Source organism: Capsicum annuum, chromosome 12 (genome assembly GCF_002878395.1).
Source record: "Capsicum annuum cultivar UCD-10X-F1 chromosome 12, UCD10Xv1.1, whole genome shotgun sequence".
Taxonomy (NCBI): Eukaryota; Viridiplantae; Streptophyta; class Magnoliopsida; order Solanales; family Solanaceae; genus Capsicum; species Capsicum annuum.
The window spans coordinates 166,339,988-166,349,519 of NC_061122.1; positions in this window are offsets into that span (position 1 = coordinate 166,339,988).

Genomic DNA, 9,532 nt, shown 5'->3' on the forward strand with positions numbered 1-9,532 from the left:
ACCCTTTATGTTCAGCCTACCTTCCTCGTATACTCAGTACACCAGTTATACTGACGCATTTGATCTATGGTTCTTTCTTTTCATGTTACACCATAGGTTCCGAGACACGAGCTCCAGCCCAGCAGTAGCGGTAGCATTCCAGTCACAGAGACACAGTGAGTCCTCATTGATTCGAGGACAATATGATTTGATTCATTTATTTTTTTTGTTCAGTTTTACGGAGTTAGTTGGATATATGTTCCTTCAACTCCTTATTCAGACAGTTTAGAGGCTTTTGGATTTACTTTTAGATTTACGTTTAGATTCAGTTATTTGGGGTATTTTTGCCCACATAATTGTATTTAGTCGAACCTTATGGCCTTACAGTTTTATGTATTCTGCATTATTATATCATGATTTGTAGTATATAGGTACAGATATCAGTCATGGGTTAGCTTGTGGTCCCTTAGGGTCATGAGCACCGTGTAGCATTCTGATTTAACAAATTGGGGTGTTACACTATCCGACTTAAACTGGTCTTAATAAATCCAAGGTACAATCCTAGTCAAAGTCAGTAAATGTCTAAATCCTCTGCGGGCACAAAATTATAAATAGGATGACGGGAGAAGGCCTTTCCTTTAAATGTTGGTCGTCTGGTGATATCTGCTATGAAATTCTATAGGAACCATAGTGGTACACATCTCTTATTCCTTTTTATTATTATTGAGATGTGCAGAAGAGCAAGGGTGATGGAATACCCAGATGACACTTGGGTGCGCTCTGGAACCCCTATTTACCCTCTCAAGATTTGGGGTAAGGGTGCACTTGGTAATAGTAAGAAAAGAAAGATCGACGTGGGCAAGTCGATAGTTGAGAAGTTAGAGTTGTGTAGATCATCCACTATCGAGCCTCTAAAAGATATTGTTGTTGATATTCCGGTCATCACTCAGGGACCGAGAGAGTCTTTCACCAAGCATCACTTTTATGTGTCTCACAGGTTATGAGAAGTACCAAGAGGAGCAAAAGATACAGGGAGCCACTATTTCTAGGCTCGAGAGGGAATATTAAAAACTAGCAGAGTCTCACAATGAGCTTCAAACCTTCCATAAGAATTTTAAAAAAATGGAGAAAAAGAGAGACAAGTTTTCAAGTAAGATGTGGAAGAGGGTGAAGGGCCTATGGAACGTCCTGAAACCCCATGACAAACTACCTTCTCCCAGATTAGAGAATAATTATGAGCCCCTGCTGAGTGGCCGCTTTTTGATGTTAGTGGTAATAGTGCAGAGTCAGCAAGGGAGAGCATCTCTTGATGCAGATTCAGGGAGCACTTATTTCTCTTATATTATTGATTATGTAGTGAGGGCACTATTATCCTTGTAGTTGGGAGAGCTAGTCCCCGAATTTGTATTACCTAGATGTTTTATGGATATTTTAATGATATTTTTTATGATTTTTATTTTGTTTTTGTGTTATATTATTTGGGAACTCTGATGGTTCCCACATCTCATGGATTAGTTATTTTGTTTTTTTTAGATTTTTTTTGTTACTTTATCTTTATTTTAGTTATGATGATATTCGATGAGCCTTTCTCTATGATAGATTGAGTGATGACATTCTTCAGGGAAAAGCATTGTGCTTGGGTTTTTGAGCAATGGATGCAGGGGAAGTCTGAGTACCCATGGCATCGAGGTCACAAATTTAAGGAAAATCTGAGTACCTATGGCATTTTAGATTTGGGATCACATTCATACCTGTGGCAAAAATTAAGTAGCCATATGGTTGGTTTACCGTATGAAAGCCACAATGTGAGACAAAGGTTTGGGTTATTGCCATGGATAGCAAATTATATGTGGTGCAAATACAAAACAAACATCCTTCCCCATCCAAATTTTTTTAAAAATCAAGGGCATATACTTGAGTGACCTTGTACCAATACTTTTTCTCTTTTTGTGACTCCAAAAATTTTTTCTTGTGAAAATTGATAGATACTCCATTTTTGTCTCTAGCGGAAGGGGCAATTTAGCCCCGTTGGTGAATTTGCATGTCATTTGTGGTGAGTTCATTTGTCTAACTCTCATCTATACTTGTATCATCTAGAACTTTCCCCATTAGTATCTCAAAGCTAATTTTGATTGTACTTGGTTGGTGAGATAATTTTTGGCCATCTTTTTGACATTGGAGCCTACCCTTGCATAGTTTTTATCCCTAGTCATCCACTTTGAGACTTTGGACTTTTCTTTGGAAAACACATTGCAAGTTGTTATCCTTTTAATTTTTATCCTTCTTTTGAACCCTACCCTCCTTGAACTTAATCGCAACTTAAGGCTAAAATCCTAAGTTGGGGATGGTGATGATTGAAAAAGTAACTTTAGGCCACGCAGTTGTAAGTAAGTGCCTATGAGCTTAAGTATTAAGAACAAATGAATAATAAAAAAGAAAGGATCCAACAAATGAAAGATAATCACAAATGGTGCAAGAAATACAAATGAAAAGAAAATGGGTGAATACAAAAGAAAGTAGTCACATGTGTACAAAGTGAATACAAATAGAAGTGGCCATGATCAAAAGTTGAATAGAATAGTGTGATGCATATGTTCAAGGAGGGAATATCCATGTTGCTCCTAAATGATATCCTACCCTACCCCAAACCTACATTACAAGCTCAAAAATCCCTTTAAGATCTCCAACCAGGTTTATTCATTATAGTCGCGATTGAAAATTGGGACAAGCCTATGGCATGGTACTTGTTAACATTGAGAGTTCTTGAGAAAGAGATAGTTTTGCACTTAAATTCCTTATTGCATATTTGATAACTTGGTGTGTGGAATTTTTCTTCTTGGGAGGAGGCATGCAACCAAGTTGAGGTAGGTGATTTTGTCATCTCCTAAAAAAATGAGGCAAAAGAGTATGTCATTATTATGGTCAAAGTCGAGTCACTTTTAGAGTATTAGTAATTTTTGAATGGTTGATATTTGAAGTCTTTTGCATCCTTGGATATTGCATTTTATGTTGAGGGGTGTAAGGAGAATAGGTTTGCCCACGTTTGAAGAGCTACATGTGGTAGTAACTAAGACTGAAGACATTGTAATCATTAGGTCATTCAATATAGGCACAAATATGTATAGTCTCATGGTAAGAAGTAGTGTTGCTTAAGGACAAGCAAAGCTTTAAGATGGGGGTGTTGATGACTGATGAATTTACCACTTATTTGCACTCAACAGTCATGCACATTATTATGATTTAAATGATAAATAAGACATATGTATGATTAAATTCACTAATATCCATATTTTGCTGGCATACAGGTTATGATATGGAAAGATGTGGACTTGATCTAAAAAGGATCAAAAGAGAGAAAAGAAGTGCAGCTATAAGACCTAGAGCAGAAATAGGCCTTAGTTACTGCGACCGCAGTCTGAGGACTATGATCGTGGCCAGTCAAGACTGGTCAATATACAGTGGTCACTATAGCCACGACGTGGACAAGTGTCAATGATCGCAATGAAGCGAGATTATACCTAGGGGCAGTTTTATAAATTCACAGAGCTGATTCCCAAATTCCCTTAAGAGGTCAAACCCTATCCCATAGAGAAGATCTGACTTTTTGGGAAATTTTCCACCATTTAGTTTCCAATTTTGAGAAGACAACTATTTTACTAATTTTTTGGTGAACAATAATTAGAGTAGCTTTCAAGTAGAGGATTGGCAATTTCCACCAAAGATTTGTTAAATCCTAAAGATTTCAATTTGCATTCTTTTTATCTTTTAATAAATCAAATTAATGGAGATTTTTGGGTATATCTTGCTTATGAATTTTATGTGTAGCTAGTTCTTCCTCTTTGGATTATGCTAAAATAGGGTGCAATTGTGTATGGGTTGTGATTCATTTGTGCATATGTTAGTTTGTTGATGATGGGTTCTACTATTGCTTGATTAAATTGGTTGGGATTTATGGATGAAAGCCCTAAATACCCACATGGGTTTGTAGGTGAAAATCCCAAGCTATTGAAAGCTCAAACTATCCTTGAAAGAGGGGTTTGGGTGAACTTTTAGAACCCACATCATCCTTGAAAGAGGGATGCGGGAACCAAGGCAATAGTATATAATTTATGGGTAGAGTTTGTAAATTTTCATGATCTTAGACATTAAGGAGATTATGAGGTTAACTATACCTTGGGTATCATCCTAGAAATAAGAATACCCAATTGAGGTGTTGGGTGGCTTTAATTGACACGCTCATTAGATACTCGAAAGGGTTAATGAGTGACATCTTTGAGGCTTTGTTGACAAACTAACCTCTAGAACATTTAACCTAGCCTACTACATCATCAATGATTAGAATTTGCACCAAATCATTATGTTCTCATGCATAACTTGCCCCTAGTAAAGCATAATCCCAAGATCCATTCCTAATTGTTTACTCTCTAATTATTCATAGCACCGAGTTAGTCCATTAGAAGTCCAAAAATAATCATATCTTTGAAATGTTTAAAATCCCCAAAAATGCTTGTACCTTAGGTTTGAACTTAACAAGTAACTTTAATTTTAAAATTATTTAGTCGTGACTCAAATTATTCCTCATGGATTAGACCCCGACTCAAAGTTGGGTAATTATATTGACGATGACTGCCTTGTACTTAAATTGACATGTAAGGTGAGTTTTATCAATATTCACCACTTAGCTAATCTTAGAGTTCATATCTTCAATCCAGTGATGGTGTTGTGATGGTACAGAAAGTGGTATGGTCGTCTCTTGGTGCAGCAAGGAAAAGAAAATGCTAGATCCCATCTTGATGAAAATCAATAGTGATATTGGTGAGCACATGGTGGTGGTGTTTGAGATCAGTGGCGAAGGTACTTTGCGGTACCAAGGGAGGTTATGTGTCTCTGACATCGATGGTTTGCTACAAAGGATATTGGTTGAGGTATATGAATCTCGCTCTGTTGTTTATACCAGCTTAACAAAAATATGTCATGATCTCAAAAGAGATGTATTGGTAGAATGGTATGAAGAGGGATGTGACTGATTTTATGGCTAAGTGTATGGTGTACTAATAAGTAAAAGTTGACCACATAAAGCCTAGACGGTTATATCAGGAAGTTGAGTTGCCCGAATAGAAATGGGAGGTAATCAATATGGATTTCATTACCGGTCTTCCTCATTTTTAAAACTAATTTGATTCAATTTGGGTCATCGCGGATAGTATGACAAATTCAACCCACTTCTTGCCGGTGCATACTAATTTTTTGGCTGAGGACTATACAAGGTTGTATCTTCATGAGATTTTAAAGCTATATGGGGTTCCTATTTCGATTATCTCTAGTTGTGGTACACAGTTTTTATCTCATTTATGACGGTCTTTTCAGAAAGGGTTGGGTACTAAGGTTTTTCTGAGTACTGCTTTTATCTACAAATAGATGGATAAGTAAAGAGGACTATTCATACATTAGAGGACATGCTTCATGTGTGTGTGATTGATTATGGAGGCAATTGGGTTGAGCATAAATCTTTGGTAAAGTTTGTTTACAACAATAGCTATCATTCTATCATTTGGATAGCCCCTTTTGAGGTATTATATGGTAGAAGGTGTAGATCTCTGATTGGATGGTTTGAGCTTTGTGAGGTTAGCTCATATTTGGTTATCAACCTATGGAGAAGGTAAAGGTGATTTTAGATAGGCTTAAGGATACCCAAAGTTGCCAAAAGTCCTATGCAGATGTACAACATAGAGACTTGGTGTTTGAAGTTGGGGATAAGGTGCTTCTAAAGGTATCTCCCCTGAAGAAAGTAATGAGGTTTGGTGAAAAAAAGGAAAGCTTAATCCCCAATATGTTGGACCTTATGTGGTTTAGTGGAGGATTGGTAATGTAGCTTATCAATTGGAGTTGCCTTCTAGATTGAACTCCATTCATCCAATATTTCATGTCGCTATTTTGAGAAAATGTCTTGGTGATCCTTCTTTGGTGGTTCCTTTGAAAGGATTGGGTATCTCGAATTCTCTGTCTTATGAAGAGGTCCCGATTAAGATATTTGATTGGCAAGTTCATCATTATGGACCAAGGATGTGACCTAGGTTAAGGTTCTATGGCGGAACTATAAGTTGGACAAGGCTACATGAGAAGCAAAAGAGGACATAAAGTCCAAATATCTGTATTTTTTCTGCTCTGGATATTCGTGCGGAAGGTATGTGTTCTTGATCACATCTTTATTTTCTAACTTAGTTAAAGGTTGGATTGATATTTGATAATGCAAATGAATTGTGCTTGTGTTTGACCAACTTTGTCCGTCATTCGGGAACGAATGATCCTAGTGGGGGAAATTGAAAAACCCTAGGTTTGGGACCCTTAGAAAATTTCCTGGATTTTTAAATTCTAGACAAGATACGACTAGGGGGTATAGGTCATATGCTGGGGTATAGTTGGTAAGGTTTGGTCGTACACTGACCAATGTTGGTTGGAGGGTTGGATTTGTTTTTGGAATGGGTATGACTAGGAGGGTACGAGCCCTATTGTTTTATACGGGTCGTATGGTTTAGTTTTTTCCTTCACTTAATCTAAGACTTAGAAACTTAAGTTGAATCTAAGTACGAGTGGCTCACCATGATCTATAAAAAAGAGGTACGAGTCATACCAGTGACTCGTAAAGAAGACAGTCATCAAACCTCCTAAGATTATATTATGCCAGGGATATGATTTTAGGTTACTAGTCATATGGTTGGGTATGATTGGGTTCGGGTAAGTCATATGCTGGACAGTGTTTGGTCCAAGGGGGAGGCCTTGAGTATGAGTGGTGGGTACCACTCGTATTGGAGGATAAGACGGTATGGGATGGTCGTACCATATGGTGGGGATTTTATGCAGTTTAAGTGGGAGTAATTTGGACATTTCCCAACATAATACATTAAAGCCACATGACTTATATCACACTTAGGAGGTTATTGATGACGCTCAACTCACTCCCATGATTGAGGGGTGAGGCGGTCATTGTCAAGTAACCCAATATAAATTGGGGTCGAATCTCAAGGAATTAATGCTATAGACTTTAAACCTAGGAGTACTCAAATTACTATAAGGTTACCCGGAATGCTAATGAAAATGACATGTATAATTAAATAGGGGAATTAATTAAAAACTATTCATACAACCTTTAACAAATACCCGGTAAATGCTATCTTTGGTTTGAATTCAAGGGTTGGAGAGATCTTGGGATTATGTATCCTTAGAGGTAAAGCATATAGGATAATATTGGTTTATTATGGAATTTAGTTGTTAATTAACGGATAGGCTAGGTCGAAGATCATAGAGGTCAATCATTCAATAAGAACCCAACAATTTTAACCATTGGCTCTTTCGACCACCTAACTAGTGTGGAGTTTACATAACCACCCAAAACGTCAACCAAGCATCCCTATTTCTAAGATGATGCTCTTGACCTAATTTACACTCCCTAAGCACTTGCAAAGGGTAGTAAACTATAGGCTAAGTTGTTCATCATTACTTTGTCCCCCCCCCCCCCGATAACCCTCTTAAGAGTATGTGATCTTGGGTGTATTTATACGCCTAAGCACCATAACTTATCCATATTTTAGCTAAGTTTAGAGAACAAGTACCTAGTTTCTTATGTTTTTACTCTACTTCTATGTAATTGAGCTAACCGATGTGATTAGCATGATTTCAGGTATTAATTAAGTAGATGAATACATAATGGGACTATGGAATGTGGATGGCATACGACATAAGAGAGAGTAGCAGTCCGGACCAAATGTGGCGCCTAGAAACTATGTCCAAGACTAGTTTGGCATTTATAATTAGTTCAGGGACTTAGAAGGCAATTATGAGAGAAGATTATTAAAAGGCTTAATTCTGAATTTTTATTCATTATTGAATTATTCTGTATTATTTGGGATTGGAGAGAGGCGGCTTACACCAAGGGGAAAACGCTATTCATCTTCTCTACCAAGATCGTTCTAGTTTTTGGTATGATGAATATTTCTATTGTGATTTCCATTTTACCCATGAGTAGCTAAGTTTATTAGTTAGGGTTATGGAAGCCTTGTAGTATACAATCTATCTCTTTGGGTTTTGAATTCATTATGCATTAATTTGTTTACATCATACTCTCTTCGCTTATATTGAATTCTCATGGTTGCAAACATAGAGGATATGCCTTAAAACATAACTTGTTCGAAAGAATGGTTATGTTCGAAAAAGAGGGTAGTGACAAGAAAATAGGATTTCCAACCCCTATTTCATATGTTAATGCCTTAACAGGATTAACTACTTGGAGATTTTGTATTTTTTTGGTAAATGCTTTTGATTCGAGAGAACTAAAAAGAATTAGTCCTTGATGGTTGAGAAACACTAGGATTATGTTATTAAATACAATACATTTCTCTGTAAGCACGATCCATGTATGAATTCGTAAAGCCCATAGTTAGAAAGTATTGAAAACTACAATGTGGACATAACCCTAGATTGTTATTTCTCTGAATCTGAATACTACTACACGTATTTCATCTTGTTAAACTGAAACCATTAATTTGTGAACTGAATCAAATCCCCTTATTTATTTTACGAAAATGAACGATTAAAAGTCAACTAATCTGCATACAACTTAATTAGCACCATATTCCCTGTGGGATTCGACCCCAACCTAGTTGGGTTATATATTTGACAACGACCGCTTACTCTCTCATAAGAGGGGTGTAATTTGGGCGTATCAAATTTTGGCACTGTTGTCGGGGAATACAGTTGTCAATTGAGTTTATGTGTGTTAATTAAATATTAGTCAAGTTTTCTTATTTTACGTTATTTGTTGTTTTTGTTCGTTATAGGCTCATTATTGTTTATGCCACAAACCAGATGTTCAGGAGAACCATTATTACCCTTCAATCCTGAAACTTATCTCATTGAAAGAATGGCTAGCCAATAGAAAGCTGAAAGATTAGCCGCTTTGGCTAATGCTCAATTAAATCAACAGAATCCAGATAACCCAGGTCGAGTACCTAATCTAGATGAAGAGGACCTGGGAGATGATGATTTAATTGAACCGACTAATAGGAGGCGTGCAGCAGGGGTAGTTCCACCTATTAATCAAAATCGTCCATTTAGAAGAAGACTAGACCTCCAAGATATATAGTTTGATGTTGACAATGATGAGGACAATTTAGATGGAACTGGATCTACAGGTAAAATAATTCTACCACAACTAGCTCCTGGGGTGAAATTCAACATCACCGGTACTATGATCCAACTACTAAATTTGAAAAGACTCATTGGTGGATTACCTGGTGATCCAAATCAACATTTGGTGAATTTTATTAGTATTTGTAAGTTATTTGATAATCCTGGAGTGGGACAAAATGCTATTCATTTAAGATTGTTCCCACTGTCTCTGTCTGGAGAGGCAACTATGTGGTTGAATGAGCTGACTCCTAATTCTATAACAAACTGGAGGTAATTGAAAGGAGTTTTTCTAGAAAGGTTCTTTCTACCCTCCAAATGTTACAGTTGAGGGATGAGATCAGCAACTTTAGGCAATTAGCTAATGAAG